Source organism: Tupaia chinensis, unplaced genomic scaffold (assembly GCF_000334495.1).
Source record: "Tupaia chinensis unplaced genomic scaffold, TupChi_1.0 Scaffold000644_1, whole genome shotgun sequence".
In the NCBI taxonomy this organism is placed as follows: Eukaryota; Metazoa; Chordata; class Mammalia; order Scandentia; family Tupaiidae; genus Tupaia; species Tupaia belangeri.
In genome coordinates, this window is record NW_006160165.1 from 3937191 (window position 1) to 3958958 (window position 21768).

The 21768-nt window shown below is 46.4% G+C and overlaps 1 long non-coding RNA gene across 1 annotated transcript; it reads right to left on the reverse strand.

Moving 5' to 3' along the window:
• Positions 1–11529: 11529 nt before the first annotated feature.
• Positions 11530–15598, reverse strand: LOC102496633 (uncharacterized). Its single transcript, XR_336180.3, has 5 exons — positions 15535–15598; positions 15046–15193; positions 14313–14440; positions 13078–13272; positions 11530–11801 (listed from the first exon to the last, which is right to left on the reverse strand). It is a non-coding gene; the product is annotated as an uncharacterized LOC102496633 (long non-coding RNA).
• Positions 15599–21768: the final 6170 nt, after the last annotated feature.

Here is a 21768-nt window from a genome sequence, read left to right on the forward strand (position 1 = left end):
CATAGTGAGAGACGGGAGACAGGGGCCCTCGGTGTGGCTGGCTGGTGTCCTCTCTGAGGGCCAGCTGATTCTCTGGGGGAAAGGTGGTGTCCCCTCTGACAGCACACCTGGGCAGGTACAGGCATCTCTGCTCCCGGTGCTGGTGGGACTCCTTTCTGAGTACCTGGGCATTAGGAGAAACCCAATTTCCCTTGGAACCCTGAAGGCGCCCCACTGGAGACTCCCTCCAGCAGTGCCACCAGCCATCCAGTGGGAGGCCGGCCAGCAGCGGTCAACACGGCTTGCTGAAGGCCCTGGAGCAGCACCTGCTGGCAGGACAGGCTGAGCCCAGGAGTGGCGCTCGGCTCCCTTGAAGCAAGAAGGTAACTGGCCCATCCGGCCTGTAGGTTCTCAGGGGTGCTCCTCTCCAGGCCCAAGGCCCATTCGCCCAGGCTGGGTACCAGCTGAGAGCTAGCTCACACTTCAGACCCCTCCCACAGGCAGGGCCTACACTGTGGCCAAATGGTTCCCTGCCTTTTCCTAGCCCTCTCTCTGACTTTTCTTACTGAATCTCGCAGAGGGCCCACAGGCAGGAGCAGGTGCGCTCCCTTCCCTGCAATTCTGCACAGGGCACCACCCGAGTCTCTGCTCCCCTTCACTCTGGGACCCCAGTCACTGTCTTTTTGGTGACTCAGTGGAAGCTGAGACAAAGAGCATCCTAATCTCATATCCTGTTACAGAATTATCTTAAGTGTACGAATTTCTCTAAACACCCTGCCTTCATGGATTCAGCTGGCAGTGCCCTAATTCCTCTCGGAAAGCACTCTGCCTCTCAGTGCAGAGGACACGTCCCCTGGGGGACTCTCCACTTTCCTCGCTCTACACCCAAAGAAATCCTGACTCAGCGGTTTCAAACTGTCTCCTTCGGGCGTCTGCAGAGTGTCTGCTGCCAACAGGAAACTGGCCAGTTTCTGAGCTTCTCTGGTTGAGTCTATGCCCAGCGCTGGCCTGATAGCTCGACCAGGATGTTGGCGACATTATGCCCAACGAGAAACTTCCAGAGCAAAGGCTCAGGGACTGGGGACTGAGGTGCCAGCAAGGGAAACTGGTGCATTGAACACACCGAACCCACCACTGCTGGGTGGGGAGTGGGAGCTGGCCTGGGAGGGGGCTCTCCTTTCAGGAAGGAGAGAGCAGGGGAGTTGCCCGGGGTAGGGGCTCCCCTTTCAGCTCATCTGGTAACAACCAGAGCCTTGAGCCAAGATGGGGATGTTCAGAGACTTGGGTGTTTGTTCAAGCTTTGCAGTCACTCGACTGCCCAACCGACTCTAACCTGCGTAATTATAGATGGGACAGTCATGTCACCTGCATTGTCACCCTGGTTTGTTGAGGGCAGCAAGATGAAATTAAGTTTGGGGAAACTAGGGCATCTCCAAAGGGCTGAGCAAAACGAGGGGCTGGGACCCTCGCCAGAGAGGAGTGCAGGATGACGGCGGGCTCCAGCGCTCCAGGCTCTCAGGACTGGCACCCTCACTAGTCCTGATAGGCCCTGGCCCTCCAGTGCGCTCACGGTGGGGGTGGTGACTTGCGAGATGCACCAGCCCGGCTTCTTCCCAGGCAGTGAGTGGAGCAGGTCCCCCCCCCACACCCCGCCGCCTCCCCTAGGGCAGCAAGGGCTGAGGGTGTGCTCTCGTCCCAGGAAAGCTGCAGCCTCTCCCTGCACTCTTGGTCCCCTTCCCTCCTGCACCCTCGAGGGTGTGCTATGGCCCGACAGTGGCTTGTGTCCCAAAGGTGTGTGATTTGGAACTTGGTCTCGGGGTAATGGCATTGGGAGGTGGTGCGACTTTTTAGGGGTGGAGCCTTGCAGGCAGTGATTGGCTCGTGGTGGAAACGTCCACGTGAATAGATGACTATTGTCCCCCCAAAGTGAGTTCCAGAGAACGGAATCATTTAGAGTGGGTCATTGTAATGGAAAGTGGCTGGCCCCCTGCCCCAGCCACAGACGTCCACCGCCCTGCTTCTGCCCGCCCGGGTGTGGAGCCAGTCCCACATCTTTCAGCTTCCCGGCTACCAGAATTGGGAAACCTCTATTCTCTGTAAGTCACACAGCCTCGGGGTCTCTGCCAGCCGCACCTTAGCAAACGGCCACCGTTAAAGTGGTGCGTTTCAGATCGGCTATGCTTATTTACATCCTACTTAGTAATGTCGGTGTTTATTCAAGTGCAACATGTGATTCTCAGTTTTCATTTTGCTGCCCTCACACTGAAAAAAGACACAGTTAAACCACCAGGACAGAAGCACAGCCAACACGTCAGGTTTTGTTGCAAGTGATGCAGCCTTAACAGGTTGCAGTGTGCAGGGAGAAACCACACCTCCCGGGCGCCACCAACCTGTAAGCTGAATGCATCGCTCCTCGGAGCATGGCACTGCCGACCTTCTGCTCTCGGTCTGCGTGTGCCCAGTTGGATGTAGCCCGGAGGCTGGTTTCCACAGGAGCACAGTGCCACCCACCTGGCCTCCAAGATGGAAATGGTGCTCTAAAGGCAAAGGCCCTTTCCATGCGGTTTCTACTGTGGTGCTGATGTGGCCCGGCAAGAAAGACGGCGGGGGCGGTGGAGGTGATACCCCGATTTACTCCATGCTCGGTGTGTCGAGAATGTGTTAGGAGTTTTCATGGCTTTCTGTGGTCTGCATTCAACTCGCTCAGTCGGATTCCGGATGCACAGCATGCGTCCTGTCCCTGTAAGTGACGGCTCAGGACGTGGTCGCAGCTCCCCGACACACGTCCTATCTGGTGATCGAGGACAATCCCTCTTCTCGCTGTGCTCCTCCTTCATAACTTGCTAACAGCTTGTGGAATGCAGGAGAGATGCTGTCTGACTTCCCAAGCTGGGCCATGTGGCCTCTCTTGACATGGTCGCAGCTCCCCTGACACACGTCCTATCTGGTGATCGAGGACAATCCCTCTTCTCGCTGTGCTCCTTCTTCATAACTTGCTAACAGCTTGTGGAATGCAGGAGAGATGCTGTCTGACTTCCCAAGCTGGGCCATGTGGCCTCTCTTGACATGCTGGTCGTTGGAACCCAGACACCATGATGGTAGGAACCTTGGCCACGTGGAGGTGTATTTGTCCGCAGCTCCTCTCAGGGCCCAGTCCACATCCTGCACCAACTGCCAGCAAGCGTGTGGAGACCCTTCTCCATGACACCAGCCACTGCCAACTTCTGACTGCAGCTGCATGATGGCCCATGGGCAAGAGCTACCCTTGAGACCAGCCCCTCCCAGAGCAGAGGGCAACCATGGCAGTAAATGACTGCTGCTTCACAGCAGCGTGTCAGGGTCCCCAGAGGAGCTGAAGCAATAGGGTACACAAGCCCAAGGCTGGCTCAGTGGGTGCCTGGCTGGTTCTAACTGGGCACTCGGAAGTGTGACAGGCAGCCTCTCAGGTATACCTCTGGCACACGGCATGGCCCCCCCAGGTCTGCATGGTGTCCAGCTCCCAGCCAGGGCATCTGTACAGAGTGGAAAAGCACCGGTGCAAACAGAACCATCTATTCCCTTATTTTATTGGTTTGAAACAAGTCACATGACCATTAATGAAAGGAAGGGAGGTGGAAATATTGTCAAGTGAGAGCCCAGGAGGAAGAGAGAATGGTATTGTTGAAAGAAAGCCACTCTTCACCACAAGATCTAAAGATAAATGAATGAAAGAGGGCCATTTTATTATTGATTGATTGATTGATTGATTTTGGAGAGGTTTTCGCTATAGGGCGCGTGCGCTTGCCAGACAGACAGAGAGAGACAGAGAGAGAGAAATCACCCCCCAGGGGGGACGGCCATGCCGCAATCCCTTCTTCATTCTCCTCTCGGGATCTTGGGTACGCACGCACACATGCCCAGTGTGAGTTTAAGCCACCGGGTCTGGGACTCGAGCCGTGGTCAACTACATGGGAGTCCAGTGACATAGCCATTACGCTAACTGCTGGTCCCAAGAGCGCCATTTTATGGCATGATGATTCAGGCAGATGGATTCCACACAGTTGACTGTGTGGCCTGAGTCTCAGACCTGGTAGCGTGAAAAACGCACTGGGTGCATGGGCATGCATGCCTCAAACCAGACAGGTGGGCAAGGTGGAGAGGGACTCTAGCGTGGCCATGCCTTATGGTAGAAGTGGTGGGAATGGCTTTCTTATTTTCCTTCTCTATATATGTCTCCGGTAAGCACATGTGCTCTGGCAAAATTTAAAAGAGAAAAAGAAAAAAGAAAGAATGATGCCTCCATAGGGACATGATGACAGATGGAGAGGTGGAGCATGAGGCTTTGCTGTGGAGGTGTCTGGACATTGCAGTTGGTAGAAAATTAGTCTTGAACACAAAAAGAGGAACAGCTTAGAGTGATTGGTGTCTCTGGAAAACATTTATGCTGGGGTATTTAAGGGATATCCATGAAATTATTCAAAAAGTAGTGAGAGTATGGACCTGGGTTTCCAGGAGGAAGTCTAAGCTACAGTGGGAGAGTGGATGAATATGATCCATTTCTACTTGACGGCGAGAAGGCAGCTGGGACGACTCTGATCATTTGATGCTGTAGCAATGAAGTCACCCGAGTAGAGTCCCACTTCTCCTTTCTCGTGACGTGCTATGGTCCATTCAGATCGCTCTGCATTCGGATTTCTCGAGCTGCTTGCACACATTTTAGAAAACAAGAGTTACACACGATTAGAAGGCTTGTGATGCTCCCAAGAGCAGTTTTTACTAGAAAATGATTTCCTTAAATTTCAGTAAAAAAGAAAAAAAAATCACTAATTGTATTATGTTAAAACAATTTTCTCATTAAAAAACTAGCATTATGCCCTCTTTCACAGAGTTTTAGTAGATAATAAAGTGAACTGTATTAGCTATCTCCTGCTGTGTAACAACTTGCCCCAGTGCTAAGGTGCTGAAACAACATGTATGATTTGACACTTTCAGTGGGTCAGGAATCCGGTGTATCTTGCTGGGTCTTCTTTGAGGCTTGCCATAAGTGTTGCCCAGGACTGCAATTATCTCAAGGTTCAGCTGGGGGTGATTTTACTGCAGGCTCATTCATGTGGTTGCTGGCAAGAGTCAGTTCCTCGTGGGTGTGACTGTGGACCCCACATCCTGCTGGCTGCTCACTGGGCACTGGCAGTTCCTTGGTACGTGCGCTTCTCCATAGAGCAGCATCGCTGGCTTCCCTCACAGCAAGACAGAGAAAGGAGCCAGAGGAAGACAGGCATCTCATCCAGACCGCCGTATATACTTATTACAAGCAAGTTACTAGTTCCAATCCACAGTCAAGAGAAGGAGACGCCAGGCCCGAACGAACAGGCAGTCGTCTGTGAGTTATAATTGCACCTTTTCTTAATGCAATGACTAGAAAAACAAAATGAACTCTGTGCCGTATGAAAGGATGGTGTCAGTAGTATGTTTACACAGATATAACATATACTTTGTGTATGTGGAGTTGGTTTGTATTAGGAAAATACAGGAAGCATCAAGTGTCTTCGGCTGGAAGGACAGGTGCTTGGTCCAGCCCCTACGGGAGAGCACCAGGTACTCAGGGTTCGTGGGTCCTCTCCGCAATTCTGCCCATTTGCAGGAATGAGCTGGGGCCTCTGTCCACAGGGCGGAGTCGCTGGGATGGTTTTCTAGCTGTCCCCTCCTCTGGCCTCCACTCCCACTTCCATCCCATCAGTCTCTCCACCATTTTCCTATCTTCCTTCAGGACTTGGCAGCTCTCTGGTCACTGGGACCCACTGTGTTTGCCCTCAGCACGCAAGACCTTGGCAGCAGGTGGCTGTTCTGTTCTGTCTCTCCCTGAAGCTTCATCCGCTTCCGCTAACGTAGCTGCGGAAGTACCGGGTCAGGTTCTCTGCTCCTCAGGGTCCTGTCTCTGCTGGCAAACACGTCCCTAGAGAGGGACAGAGGTGAAGTTCCTGCATGGACTCTGAGGATCCACTGAGCAGACGTGAACGGCTTCGTGAGCTGCGGGAGGACACAGAGACAAGAGGCGCCTCACAGAAGCAGAAGTTGCACTGGGATGTAGAAGCTACTGCCAGGCCTTCCCATTCATGGCAGGTGCGTTACCACTGACCCTCACGCATGACAGCGCCCGCCCTGAGCATGCAGGCACATGCTTGCCCGTGATCTGGGGCCAGCTGAGGCCGGGCGTGGGTTGTGGTGTTGAGACCCTGCTGGGGACGCTGTCTCTGTCTCCTTCCTTTTTCCCCTCTTTCTGTCCCTCTCACTCATGGAAAATATACATGAATACACTTTTAAAAATTCTATCTAAATTTTGTTTACCGGTTTTTACTTTATGCCTAAAGTTGAAATAGCTCGAGTTTCCATCTCTTCATCAAGAGTAAACATTCTATGGCTCTTGTCGATGTATTAACTTCCGTTGAAATGAAGTGAAATTATAGGACCAGCAGTCAGCGTAATGACTATGTCGCTAGACTCCCACGTAGTCAACCGCGGTTCGCATCCCAGACCCAGTGGCTTAAACTCACACCGGGCACATGTGCATGCGTGCCCAAGATCCCGAGAGGAGAATGGAGGAGAAAGGATGGTGGTGTGGCCATCCCCCCCTGGGGGGGGGTGACTTCTCGCTTTCTGTCTCTCTGTCTCTCTCTGTCTGGTGAGCGCACACGCCCTATAGCACAAACCTCTCAAAAAGAAAAAAAAAAAAAAAAGAAATGAAATGAAATTAGATTCCTTCTCAGTGAGTTCAATTGATTTGTAATCTACACTTTTAATATAATGCTAAATAAGAAAACATAATGGAAGGTTTTACCTAGAGAAGCATGTCACTCAAATATAAATCAATTTGATAAATACCCCAATATTTAGTACCACGCCTCCCACTTTCAGACCAATGTTACCTCTGAAGACTTGCCCTGTGGTTTCTGTGGACTGGGTGTCTCCATCCAGTATCAGAGCTAGCAGAACCAGCTGAGACAGGGTGGCTCATAACGAACAGAACTGGATGTGGCTCCTGATTCCAGCTGCTAGGAATACAAACACGTGGGCATCACGTAACCCACAGAGGGGGGAGGACGGTGGCTCGCCTGGAAGGACTGGGAGGCGCCCTCTCCTCTCTTCGTCATCTGCTCTCACAGGACGAACCCCTTCTCGTGAGAGCTGGAACTCACTGGTCTCCAGGGACATCATTACTACGTACACAGGGCGATGCTTCCAGGGTCCGCTCACCACCCACTACGCCTCAGCTCTTAAAGGCCTCATCAGCTCCCCAGACCATTATCCTGGGCACCGAATTCCAAAACATGAACCCCGGGGAATCAAACCATGACCCATCCATAACAGCGGCAATTCCTTTGAGAAGTGATACCACCCGCTGACAGCAGCGTGCGAAGGAACCTCGATCCACTCCCTTGCGGGAGGCTGTTTACCGGCCAGCATGAGGCTGGCCGATTTCAGAAAAAGCTGAGACTACCTATTCTACTCAGCCAGGTGAAGAGGACCCGGAGAGCAGGAAAAAGGAAAGAGACTTCACCCTCGTCTTACACTAATCACGTGTGTGAGAACAAGACTGAGTGGATGTAGCCTACTCGCATTTGCAGCTGAGAAACAGGACGTGCTTTTGGTACCAGATTCGCCGATAAGCCGACTAAATGTTCTCTGTGAACATCCTCGTCTCTACAGCACCTAAAGCGAGCTCATTTATTCAACATTAAACATTTATGGCTAGAGCTCTCCTCTGCATAGCTGGCTGAGTACCTGGCCTTGTTTAAGCAGATGCTATTGTTATGCACAGGCAGTTACAATGTAGGGGCAGAGAAGGCAGAGGAATGTCTCCATGATAGCTATTTAAAAGGTGACACTGTTAAGGACTGTGAAGACAAAGAGCAGGTGCTGCCAAACTCTCGAGGAACCTTAATTTACCTAAAAGAGTCACGGAAGTGTTTTCTAAAATGGTATTTATTTTGAGACATAAGAATCAGTAAAAAGTGGAAAGATTAAAAAATAATATAAAGCGTGTGTGGCTAAGTTATCTTACAGACTGTAGAAAGTTCCAGAACTGGGAAACTCACACTACTGTGTTCTTCCAAATGGCTCTTCCCTTCTAAATTCTCAAGAATCCTTTGCGTATACAACACCTGTCGGCCGGTGCTATAATTCCTGTCATTCCCACTGAACTGTGGGGACTGATGAACCCTTACTACTCCTCAGATTCTAGAACAATCATTGCAAACAGCAGCAACCGATTGTCGATAGATGAGGGAACAGGTGGACGCAGGAGTGAGCGGACGGAAGCCAGCGAAAGAGCTTCCGAGAGGCCAGACTCGGGCTAGGTATCTCCCTACTCAATTCCAGTCTCTGAAAGTGATATAAGGAACATCTGTTCAACAGTCAGGTCATTACATAGGACTCTGGACTGACTGGAAAACGTCTAAAAACACCCCTTCTCCGGAGAAGCTGGTGAGCGCAGAACTGCGGAGGGAGCTGTGGTTACAGAGTGTGTGGGACAGCCGCTGAGGACACCGCAGGGGCGGCTGCCGGGGCACTCCCAGGCCTTGCAAGAGCCCAGGGTGCTTCGGGGTGCCCGGTGAAGTCAGCCAGGCGACTCAGGACAGCGGCAGGCCAAGCGGGACACCCTGGAGTTGGCAGCGCGGCTCCGGGGGAGAAAGGCAGGCCCCAGCACCCATCCAAACCAGGGGAACCCAAGGCCAGTGCGGAGGGAGGAGCAGGTGGCCTCCTCCCTCATGAATGGGATGAGTGTCCCCCAGAAAGGCGCCTGCTGGGTCGCCCATCACGGTGGGAGGCTGCAGCACGAGGGGCCATCCCTGAAGCAGAGAGGGCTCACCCGGCCCCATCTGCCGGCGCCCTCCGTGACCTCGGACTTCCCAGCTCCAGAACCGAACAGCCAACGTCTGCTGTTTCCAAGTCACTCTATGGCGCTTTGTTCCACAGCCTGGACAGACTGGCTTGTGGCCCCAGGCACTCACACCAGTCCCCAAATGAAAGCGTTCGGGCCCCACCTCCCAACAAAATCACTCGCGGAACCCAGACCTGCAGCTCCTAGGGGGGAAGAGAACTCCAGCCCTCTGCGGTCCAGCCCAGAGCACAGTCAACCGGCACCAGCGACTGCAGACAAGGGACAGTACCCCAGCGAAAGGGCGACAGACACAGGAAGGACGGCCTCAGAGCGAGTGCAGAGGCAGGGGCAGTTCTCCGACGTGGCAGGGGGGAGACAGCCGCAGTTGCCTTCTCACTCTGTGAGCAACTGCCCCGTCCTGTGTCGCCTTTTCCCCTGGCAGCTAGCCTTGGGCCCAGGAGGGCGCTCCTCAGGCCTCCCGGCTGCGGGGGCGGATGGGTAGATAGGGAGAACAGTACTTCTTCACCCGACCCTGGACCCTTCGTCCTAGAACTGGTACCAGAGGTAACTGCAGACGACCGACTCTCGGGGAAACCGGAGCCTGAAAACTGCCCCGTCCTGTGTCGCCTTTTCCCCTGGCAGCTAGCCTTGGGCCCAGGAGGGCGCTCCTCAGGCCTCCCGGCTGCGGGGACGGATGGGTAGATAGGGAGAACAGTACTTCTTCACCCGACCCTGGACCCTTCGTCCTAGAACTGGTACCAGAGGTAACTGCAGACGACCGACTCTCGGGGAAACCGGAGCCTGAAGTGTGTTACGACCCGGCTACATTTGCGTGTGGAAACTGTAGCTAAGTGGATAGAGAAGAGGAAGACGAGATCCGTGATGGGTGGGGGACCGTAACGTTGGCAGACAGATAACGAGCTGCGGGAAGACACACCGGGGTGTTCTCATTTTTCTGGGTTTTCCTACTTCCTTTCGCTTATTCTTTGTGTAGAGTAAGTGTAGGTGGCTGCGAATTTTAAAATTCACTTGAAATTTAAAACTGAGTTAATAGGTTACAGGGTATTAAATCACGGTGAGGACTTGTGCTGGGTGCACCCAGGAGCTTGAAGAGCTGGAAGCCTGGAGGAAGGGAACCAGGACATGCCATGCCCTGTCAAGGGTGCTTCTTTCTACATATGTCATGAATAAACGTAACAACAAAACTGCCCAGCCACTCTGGTGGTAATGTATGTGCCCGGGGAGGCTGGAAGCCTGTGGCCGACCATGGGTTTGGATCCCCAGGGCAGATTGAAGATGTGCTGAGTACGCACCGGGAACCCAGAATCCTGGAGAGGTGGAGATCTGGGGGAAGGGGATTGTGGCAAGATGAGAACCTGTCAGGGGTACTTCCCCCTCTCCTTCTCACATGCACGTGCACGCACACACATGCACATGCACGCACACACATGCACGATTTCTTACCTGTTAGACTTTTAAACATTCAATGTTTAATACTACATTCTCTTGGCCAGAACAACATGTTACAACATTAAACAAGACAATCTGGCCACACCTAACAAAATTGTATGTGCGTTTGACTGAGCAATCTCATTTCTAAGAGTTCATGTGGACATGTACCTCCTCGAATATTAACCGACAAATGCTATGGCTACCGTTGCACCGGTTCCTGTAACAGCGAAGTAATGCACACTATTACCCAGCTCTGATTGGATAAGCTATGTATAGTACACTAGTACATTCTGCTTAAAAATAAAAAGATCTCTGCTGACTGATATAGAGAGAATTCAAAGATCCACTATTTTATTTTTTAAGTTGACTTATTTATTTGGCCCATGAGCTACAGAAACCGGGAGAGGGAGAGGAGGTACCCAGCAGGGCTGCAAGGCCATGACTCAGCCCTGGCCTTGGCGTCCCCGGATCACGGCCGAGGTGTGCTCAGGATCCTCAGAGAGGTCCAGACTCGAACCAGGAACCTTTTCATGTGGGATAGCTTTGAAGAGAACCATGTTTGTAAGTTTGTTTTTATTTTTTTGTTGTTTTGTGTTTTTTTTTTTTGGAGAGGTTTTTGCTATAGGGCACATGTGCTCACCAGAAAGACAGAGAGACAGAGAGACAGAAAGTGAAAAATGACCCCCCGGGGGAGGGGGGGAATAGCCATGCCACAATCCCTTCTCCTCCATTCCCCTCTCAGGATCTTGGTGCACACACACACACGCCCGGAGTGAGTTTAAGCCACCCGGTCTGGTGCTCGAACCACAGTCAACTACTTGGGAGTCCAGTGACATAGCCATTATGCCAACTTCTGGTCCTGAGCATCACATTTTCATTTTACCGCCACAGTGCCATCTGCCCCCACCCCCACAGAGATCTACTGTTTAAAGAAAAAGACAACTGCAAAAGAAAGTGTAAGTATTTTATATTTTATTTCAGCAAAAGAGGAGGAAATAAGAATGACATAAACCCAAATCTAATAAAATATAAGGAATTGATGACAATATTGTGGAAGCAATAGACTTGACAATAAGAAAGCTGAGAATCTTAATTTTTTTTTACTTTTTTTAAGGCCAGTGTCATACCTGCGCACACCACCACAGCTGGGCCTAATTTTGACTTTTGGTACATCTAAATGCCGTATATATTAAAAATTAACATTTAATAAAAACAGTAAGAAGTAAACTCTAAAATTAAAATACAGAGTAAAGAACTGAGGTTCAAATTGAATTGATGGCCACATCACATACCTACAATTAAAAAATGAATTCAAGTCATTTTCGAATTAGTGATCTAACTATATATTGCTGGTAGAATGCGGTCCAAAGAAATGCTGAACTTGGTCACTCCACTGAGAGCGTGGCATCGTTAAAATAACCCTGACACTTCTTTTGTCTCGGGTAGGACTGATTGAGTAACACGATGGCATGGCTGGAGACCTGGGTTCTCACCAGAGAAGGGAGACGCAGACCTGGGACGACAGAGGTAAGAAGGAGTGCCGTGGTTTCGGGTCTGACCTGGAGGTTTTGGAGGAAACCTAGAAAACGCCCTTAGCACTTGCGCTGAAAGCACCAGCAGTAATAAACCTCGGGGGTGGTGAACGCACCGAGCACCTGGGCCCAGGCTTCTAGACGGCAGGGCTCACTGCTGGGGCAGGAAGAGAAGGTCTGGGATACACTTTGGATCGAAAACAAGGAATTATTCACATCTGCAGAAAGCAGAATTGGCTGGAAGGGCTTCTCCTGACCACATGTGAAACTCCTCGTATTAAATTTTCAGAGGAACACAGAGCTGATATAGACAGTTTATATTTCAAACACATGGAGGCGAAATTTAAAAAATGAAAATCTAATCTAACTTAATAACAAAAAAGCAGAAAATAACACATAGACAAACAACTAAGCAGCATAGTAGATTAAAAGCGTAGATTAAAGGAACCAGCAGGTGGCTTCATCGTTAGGTCACTGGACTCCCACTTGGCTAACCACGGTTCAAGTCCCAGACCTGGAGGCTTGCTTTCTCACTTTCCCTCTCTCTCCCTCTGGTGAGTGCACATGCCCTATGGAAAATTAGAAAATAATAATAATAAATATAATTAAATAATTCTTTTTAAAAAAGCATAGATTAAGATTACCAGAATGTTTCCAAATACAGAAGATAACACAGTAAATGTGAATAGATATGAAACAAAGGTGAATTTCAAATTGTATTTTAGAAAAGAAAGAAAAAAAATAAAGGAAAGGGACAGAAGAAACCCAGTTAGCAGAAATAGAACTAGAGTCAAATGACTGGCAAGTGGCGGGGTGGTTAAGGGCGCTGGACTCCCACATGGCCGACGGCAGTTTGAGTCCCGGACCTGGTGGCTTGCTTTCTCACTTCCTCCCTCTCTTTCTGTCCAGCTCTGGTCAAATGAAAATAAATAAATAAATAAAGTTAAATAAATAATTATTTTTTTTAAAAAGAAAAGAATTAGAGTCAGAATACATTCCCTCCTCCACAGATTGCATGTTTGTGCATGAGACAGTTTCTCAACTGTCACGATCCTCAGTATCCTCAACGATGAACGAGGGGTGATTTTTGTATGTACCACGCAGGGTGAAAGCGTGTGCTAAATGAAATGGTGCATGTAAAAGGTTTGTAGACTATGCGAACAGGAGGTATCTCGAATTACTACTTCTTTTGAAGTAGTAATTATTTAATGAGCCATGAACTATTTCATGGCTCATTAAATAGCCAAGAATAGTCACCTTTTGCTTTTCATAAGTGACTTCAGTCAGCCCTCAGGTTGGCTCTTCTCTTCCCTCAGAAGAGAGGGGTGACAGTCCAGCCACTGCTGGGCAAAGTGCAGGAGTCGAAGGTCTATTCGTTCCTGATGAACAAACACTGAACTAAGCCATAGAAATGTGGGTTCTAATTCTGGCTTAGTAGACAGTTTGCCTTTGCTGGAGAGAGAGAGAGAAAGAGAGTTAGTTTGGGACAAGTTGATGAGAGAATAGATTGCAAATTCCTAAACTATAGCTCTAAAATGTCATGAGTCTTATCATAATAAGATAATTGACACTTCTAAAAAAATGATCTGGACCAGCCAAAAGACAGCTGTGTTCCAACCAGAGAGCACAAAAGTCAACACACACTCCACAGGCCGAAAAAATGTCTCCAGGCTGCGAGGACATCGCTCGCTGCAGGTATCAGTGAGTATTAAGAATATTTATGTAAGTTTACAAACCACGAAACAAACAACAAACAAGAAAATAACCTTGCAGAGACAGGAAAGTTACTTCAAGGATTAGATAAGCTAGAAGCACAACCCATCACCCTCACAGCGGTTCTGACACTTATCCCCAAGGCAGCCGCTTCTTTTTGAATGACGAAAATAAAAATGATTTCAAATTGGAAGGAAAGCTTCCCCCCCCCCAAAATGTGACAGCCTTAGACCTTGCCTAGGGCAAGCCCAAGGAAAAAGACAAAGAACCATAGGAAATGCAGAGTGCCAGAGTTTATCAAAGTCAAACAGTCTCTTTTTAAAATGCAGTCATCTTTCAAAGATGATTTACTAGAAAAGAACACGGAACCTGACCAAGTGGGACACGTAGGAGGAGAGACTGGGCTCGGAATGCACCTGCCTCTCAGGACGGGCTGTGCCTGGGAGGGTTCCAAAAGGACACTACGAAATCTGAAATTGCGAAAAGAGCTGTAAAGTGCACATTTAAGGGGTTAAACACGTAGGTAAATCTCGGTAACATCTACAGGAGTCGTGACATCACAGCAGCCGAGAGGCTGAGCTGCTAGATCGTGCGCTTCAAGCACTCAGACTACCATTAACACCCGCACCAAACTGGACGTCAGGAACAACTTTTTCCAAGTTTATGCATTATGTGCTCGTTTTATCTAGAATAACATGTTCCTCTTTTATTATCCTGAGGGAGGGAAAACCCCAAAGTCAATGAGTTCCTGAGTAACCAATTCCAGAGGGAAAGCTTACCTCTTTGATGCAATCGCTCAATCGATCATTTCCAACATTCACTACGTGGTAAACTTGCGATGGTCCCAAGGTTCATAAAAGCAAACACTCCGGCGCTCGGGCTCTTCGGTGCACAGCAGTGTGGACTCCTGGGGAAGAGGACAGCAACAGTAATGCTTGAAGCATCAAAATGTAGCCGTTATGACAACAGGTTGTTGGGAGCTGAGATTAAATTAGCCCGGAACAGCGAGGTGGGCAATGGAGAATGAATGCCATATCCCTTAAAAACTTTAGAGAACTTAAATTAGAACGAGGAGATAGAGCAAGAATGATGAGCTTACTTAAAGAGTCTTGTGAGATGTCTACCAAAATCTTTTTAAAATTATTTTCTTACTTCTACATTCAATCACTGTGCACGCTTCCAATATTGCAAGCGGATTTCCCCAGCGTGAATACGCTGTCCAGTCAAAGTAATTCCACACCGTGACACACATTGTCACCAGCAGTCGACTTTCCATTTTTTTATCTGTCGAATGTTTTGCTTCTTTTTTTTTCCCTTGACTTCTCCACCCCCATTTTCTGCCCTCCTCCCACACTGCCTCGGGGATCCACAGTTGCTAAAAAAATTCTTAAATGTTGCATGCTAGCCATATCAATCAGTCATGTCCCTTTGAAGAAATAATTAAGAAAATGCACTAGCAACTAACAAAGGAATGAATTATTACCTATCATGTCAGATTTTCTAGAAAGTTACCTTTGATGATTTTCGCTCACATCCTATTTGAGGGTCGCCCAAGGCACTGTGTGTATTTCTGGGCCCCTAACTTGGCTTTTTCCTGGCAGCCTGAGGGAGTCTAGGACCACCCGGGTCAGCGCTCCGGTCTGCGAGTTAATCCCAACTTCTGTAGTAACAAAAATGCTCTTTTGAACAGATGGAAATCTGGGACAGAGTCGATAATTAAATCCACGGATTCAGTGTCAAAAGAAAATGACTTATTTGTTTTTAGTATTATTATTTACATTAAATCACTGTGTATATTACAAAACCAACCCTGGCGGGAGCTAGTGGCTCCCGGTCCCTCTGGGCACACTCTGTGTACCTCCTTCTAACTCCGCTGTGGGTCACCGCCAGCCCATTTCCATGATGTCATCTCTTGGTCGTCATCTACTGAGACGTCTGCCCACAAGCGGTGGTAGAAGGGCAGAGGACAGAGAGACCATAAAGAACGAGACAGCCACTCACACACTTCCCAGTCACAGTCCCCACGGCCTGACATTCCGTCCCGTCGATGAGGAAACGGTGCAACGCAAGCTCTGTCACAAGCTCTGTCACCATAGCGATGAATAACTTGGCCCACACCCAGGCCACGTGGTGCAGGGGTACTCTGCCCTGAGCGTCACTCCGGGTGTCACTGCGCTCTCTGTGGACTGCGCCTCTGCGTCTCTCCCGCCACGTGTCAGTCCTGCTTTCCAGTCACACCTAAGCCCTGATTAGTGGTGATAAGGCAGTAAGTAGCAGAGAGCTGTTTTTTAAGAGACTTAGAAAACCACAAAGAACTCTGAGTTCCAAAACACTTTATTAGCACTTTCCAGTCCTATTTTAGAAACCAATGGGAAAAATGTAAAATGGAATGGGTTGGGAAATGTTTTCATCAAAGCAGGATTGTTGTTTTAAGTAGGAGTTTTGTATTTAAACCTCTTAATGGTGAACATGATCAAGAAAACTTGAATTTACTGTTGATAGCAAAACTTGATTAAACACAAACAAGCAAATAGAAAAGAAGGAAAGGAAGAAAAAAGGAAAAGATAAAGAAGGCAAAGAAAGAAAAACACTGAAAAGAAAAGATCCTTTCTGAGACTCCTGGCATCCTTAGCCCGAAGAATAACCTTGGAGGAAAAAAACAGCTGTCCGTGGAGTGGGCCATCTGTCTGTATCCTTCCTCCTCTCTTTTCTTCAGTCCTTTGTCTCTCTCTGTATGATTTGCCTACTCTGTCCGGCTTTGGGGTTTCAGCTTTCCACAAAGCAGATACCACACCAGCTTATTTTATTGCCAGCGTGTATCACTGCAGGCTTTATTAAATGTTAAGGAATAATAAGGCCTATTATTGCACTGTGACTCCCTGGGACATTTTTTTCTGAAGGGAGTAAGGGCCTGTGTCATGTGTCTGCATTTCTTCTGGGCCTTAGATGCCAGGGGACCAGGGGCATTGAAAGAAAACGGGACAGAACGAGAAGGGCACGGGTTATTATGCACTCGGGGGCTCTCTCTTGCCACTCTTTCCCCTGCTCCCTTCTGTTCCTGCTTCTATAAAAGGAATAAGCACACAGCAACCATCATGTAAACCAACATCAGAAAAGCAGAAAGAATTCATCTGTCAGGATGCAAGAGAAAATCTGGTAATGGTCACAGAAGAGAGACAGCAAAGCGAGGAGGGAGTGGAACGTTCGCCCGCCGGGAGAACTCATTTTATTTCAGAGGGTCCGACCACGCTAACAGACAATCTGCGAAGTCTGGGAGAGGCAGAAGTGTGATGGGAGAGGAGGTAGACTGCCCTAGACTGACGTGACAGGAACACGTGCCCGGGGTGTCCGCGGCTCCGCCTGCACGCGGGCCAGGCTAAGGAAAGCACGCTCAGTGTCTTTCACGACTCGAAGATTTTGTGCAAATATTGGCTCTTACGGCAAACAGTTCTCATGTGTGAGAAGTAGTCTCATTCCTCTGATCTACATGACCTGCATTATGACCACCCCCTCCTCCTTTTTCTCCTACTTCTCCTTTTCTTTCTTTCTTCTTTTAAACAGTACAACATAGACACTAAGTGGTCATCTTCAGCTGAGTAGCATTAACCAAAAACGGCCTTTCCAATGTCAAAAATAGGAAAAGTCATTTTAAATGACTATGAACTGTCCTCTCAACTTCTTTCTAATATCAGACTTTACATGACTCTGTTTATTTTAGTGTTTTTTTCCTCGCAGTAAAATTTGTGTTTTGCTGTCTTACTAATAGGAAGTAACCCTTGGAGAGTAGTACTAGGCTTTCGACAACTTTCCTCTTTGCCTCTTACTCCCTCTGCCTCAATCATCATTAGCTTTGTCACTGTTTAAAACATATTTATGTTGTCGGAGAGGTTTTTGCTATAGGGCATGCGTGCTCACCACTAGACAGAGTCAGAGACAGAAAGCAAGAAATCACGCCCTAGAGGGGACAGCCATGGCACAATCCCTTCTCCTCAATTCTCTTCCTGGGACTTTGGGCACACATGTACATGCACCCAGCGTGCGCTTCAAGCCTCCAAGTCTCGGACTCAAACTGCAGTCAGCCATATGAGAGTCTAGTAATGTAATCATTGTACCTTCTGCTGGTCCCTATGTAGAAAAATTTGAGTGTCACCTTCTCTAGGGGACTTTGAACAAATGTCTTTTTCATCTCATACCAGACCATGTGAGGTGAACTTTGTGCCACCAAATCTACATCTCATATTGCACTCAGCACTCAGCTCACAATCTATTACTTGGTTTGTATTTGGTGGGTGGGTGTGGGGCTGGAGTACACAATTTGGATGAAAGGGGACTTTTCAGTACATGAGTACGAAATTATTAAAATAATTTTTAAAGAATTATTTATTTAATTGCATTTATTCATTCACATTTTTAATTTGACCAGAGAGAGAGAGAGAGAGAGAGGAAAAATGAGATAGCAAACCACCAGGTCAAGGACTCGAACTGTGGTTGGCCATGTGAGAGTGTCCAGTGCCTTAACCACCACACCACCTGCTGGTCCTCTAAAATAATATTTTATGTATGAAAGAGATACCTGCTTCTGCTCAAGATGAATTAGAAAGGTCTGAATTTAACCCCTTGCCATAATCAAAAAAGGACAAAAATGTATGACTCAATGGTTTTCAAGACATAGGCTATCAGGCAATGAAGGACAGTTGTTCTTGAGAGATGGGAAATAAATGAGACCATCTCTAAAGGTTGTCCAACTAATGTCCTAAGAGATCTCCCCCATCACAGGTTAGGAATGGGGAGGTGAGGTGGATGCTAGTGGACTCTGAATTGAGTAGAAAGACTTGGGAGACCAAAGTGACTACAGATCACAGGGCAGGAAAAGAGGAGAGGTCTGCAAAGAGAGAGAACCTGGAAAACTGCTGAGGACCCCCTCAAGTCTTCATCTGGTTAGTGATAAATACCTGCATGTGAGAAAACTACCCATGGATGGGAAAAATTGGCCCAAGGATTAGAAGTAACAGTATCTGGCACTCACAATGGACATAAAATGGTGCCTTTCTCCGGAGTTCAGCTAGGCAACCTCATGTTCATAGGGTATGGGCAGAGTATATTCAAGGGTCTTGCCTAAATAGAGGGAAAGAATTAGTCTAAACTAAACTGAGAACTATTTCCCGATAATTTTTAATGGAAGGATAACTGTTTGCCAGAAATAAGATGAAAGATATTTATATAAATAAACTGATAGCACCCAATGTATCAAAGTATTATGATGTTTTTTCACATCTTTATGTGCATAATGTATGACAACTATAGTAGAAAGGTCAGGAAAGGAAAACAGAAATACTATTGTAGGATTCTTTCAGTATGTAAAGTGGCAAAATATCGCAGATGTTTGATATAGAAGATTAAAATACATACCATACACCTTAAAAAAACATAAAAATTAATGAACTGTGATGTTTCTATAACACTTTTATAGATTTTCATGTAATACACATATAAAATATAGCCATAGAACATTGAAAAGAGTACAATTATAAAAAATAGTCAATCCAAAATAAGGCAGACCAAAAGGAAAAACAAACTCTACAGGACAAGTACAAACAAGTATCAAGATGGCTAGTTAAAAACCAATTATGTCAATAATTACACTAAATATAAATGTTCTAGGTATTTTAATTAAAAGATAGGGAGGATTGGGATCAGCAGATGATATAATGGCTACATCACTGGACTCTCACATGGCTAACTGTAGTTCAAGAACCAGACTATTGACTTGAAACTCATGCCAGTTGCTTGTACATATGTACCCAAAATCCTGAGAGGAGAATGGAGGAATAGGGAGAGCAGAGTGTTCATACCCACTGGGAGTGATTTCTCGCTTTCTGTCTGTCTCTCTGTGTCTCTCCAGCAAGAGCACATAACCTATAGAAAAACTCTCTTTCTCTTAAAAAAAGATAGAGATGATCAGTTTAGAAAAAAAAATCTGTTGTATTAAAGAAATACCCTTTAAATATAGAAAAAGTTTAAAAGTAAAGCTACAAAAAGTACATTATGTTAAATCTATTCAAAATAAATCTGGAGTGACTACATTGTGAATGCATTAATATCAAACAATTGGGACTTCAGGATGAAAATAAAGGAAGAATAAAAATCATTTAATTGAAGATTCAATTCATTAAGAATATAAATACTCATGAATAGATTATAAATGCATCACATACTGATATATAGGCATGCATCCAGAATTTATAAAAACTCTTTAACTAAGTCATAAGAAACCAACCAGCCTAGTAAAAATATTTGACCAGAGAGAGAGAGAGAGAGAGAGGAAAAATGAGATAGCAAACCACCAGGTCAAGGACTCGAACTGTGGTTGGCCATGTGAGAGTGTCCAGTGCCTTAACCACCACACCACCTGCTGGTCCTCTAAAATAATATTTTATGTATGAAAGAGATACCTGCTTCTGCTCAAGATGAATTAGAAAGGTCTGAATTTAACCCCTTGCCATAATCAAAAAAGGACAAAAATGTATGACTCAATGGTTTTCAAGACATAGGCTATCAGGCAATGAAGGACAGTTGTTCTTGAGAGATGGGAAATAAATGAGACCATCTCTAAAGGTTGTCCAACTAATGTCCTAAGAGATCTCCCCCATCACAGGTTAGGAATGGGGAGGTGAGGTGGATGCTAGTGGACTCTGAATTGAGTAGAAAGACTTGGGAGACCAAAGTGACTACAGATCACAGGGCAGGAAAAGAGGAGAGGTCTGCAAAGAGAGAGAACCTGGAAAACTGCTGAGGACCCCCTCAAGTCTTCATCTGGTTAGTGATAAATACCTGCATGTGAGAAAACTACCCATGGATGGGAAAAATTGGCCCAAGGATTAGAAGTAACAGTATCTGGCACTCACAATGGACATAAAATGGTGCCTTTCTCCGGAGTTCAGCTAGGCAACCTCATGTTCATAGGGTATGGGCAGAGTATATTCAAGGGTCTTGCCTAAATAGAGGGAAAGAATTAGTCTAAACTAAACTGAGAACTATTTCCCGATAATTTTTAATGGAAGGATAACTGTTTGCCAGAAATAAGATGAAAGATATTTATATAAATAAACTGATAGCACCCAATGTATCAAAGTATTATGATGTTTTTTCACATCTTTATGTGCATAATGTATGACAACTATAGTAGAAAGGTCAGGAAAGGAAAACAGAAATACTATTGTAGGATTCTTTCAGTATGTAAAGTGGCAAAATATCGCAGATGTTTGATATAGAAGATTAAAATACATACCATACACCTTAAAAAAACATAAAAATTAATGAACTGTGATGTTTCTATAACACTTTTATAGATTTTCATGTAATACACATATAAAATATAGCCATAGAACATTGAAAAGAGTACAATTATAAAAAATAGTCAATCCAAAATAAGGCAGACCAAAAGGAAAAACAAACTCTACAGGACAAGTACAAACAAGTATCAAGATGGCTAGTTAAAAACCAATTATGTCAATAATTACACTAAATATAAATGTTCTAGGTATTTTAATTAAAAGATAGGGAGGATTGGGATCAGCAGATGATATAATGGCTACATCACTGGACTCTCACATGGCTAACTGTAGTTCAAGAACCAGACTATTGACTTGAAACTCATGCCAGTTGCTTGTACATATGTACCCAAAATCCTGAGAGGAGAATGGAGGAATAGGGAGAGCAGAGTGTTCATACCCACTGGGAGTGATTTCTCGCTTTCTGTCTGTCTCTCTGTGTCTCTCCAGCAAGAGCACATAACCTATAGAAAAACTCTCTTTCTCTTAAAAAAAGATAGAGATGATCAGTTTAGAAAAAAAAATCTGTTGTATTAAAGAAATACCCTTTAAATATAGAAAAAGTTTAAAAGTAAAGCTACAAAAAGTACATTATGTTAAATCTATTCAAAATAAATCTGGAGTGACTACATTGTGAATGCATTAATATCAAACAATTGGGACTTCAGGATGAAAATAAAGGAAGAATAAAAATCATTTAATTGAAGATTCAATTCATTAAGAATATAAATACTCATGAATAGATTATAAATGCATCACATACTGATATATAGGCATGCATCCAGAATTTATAAAAACTCTTTAACTAAGTCATAAGAAACCAACCAGCCTAGTAAAAATGGGGGAAATATTTAAATATTGGGTTGTTGGAAAAGTCATGATGTATTTTTTCTATGTAAAATGT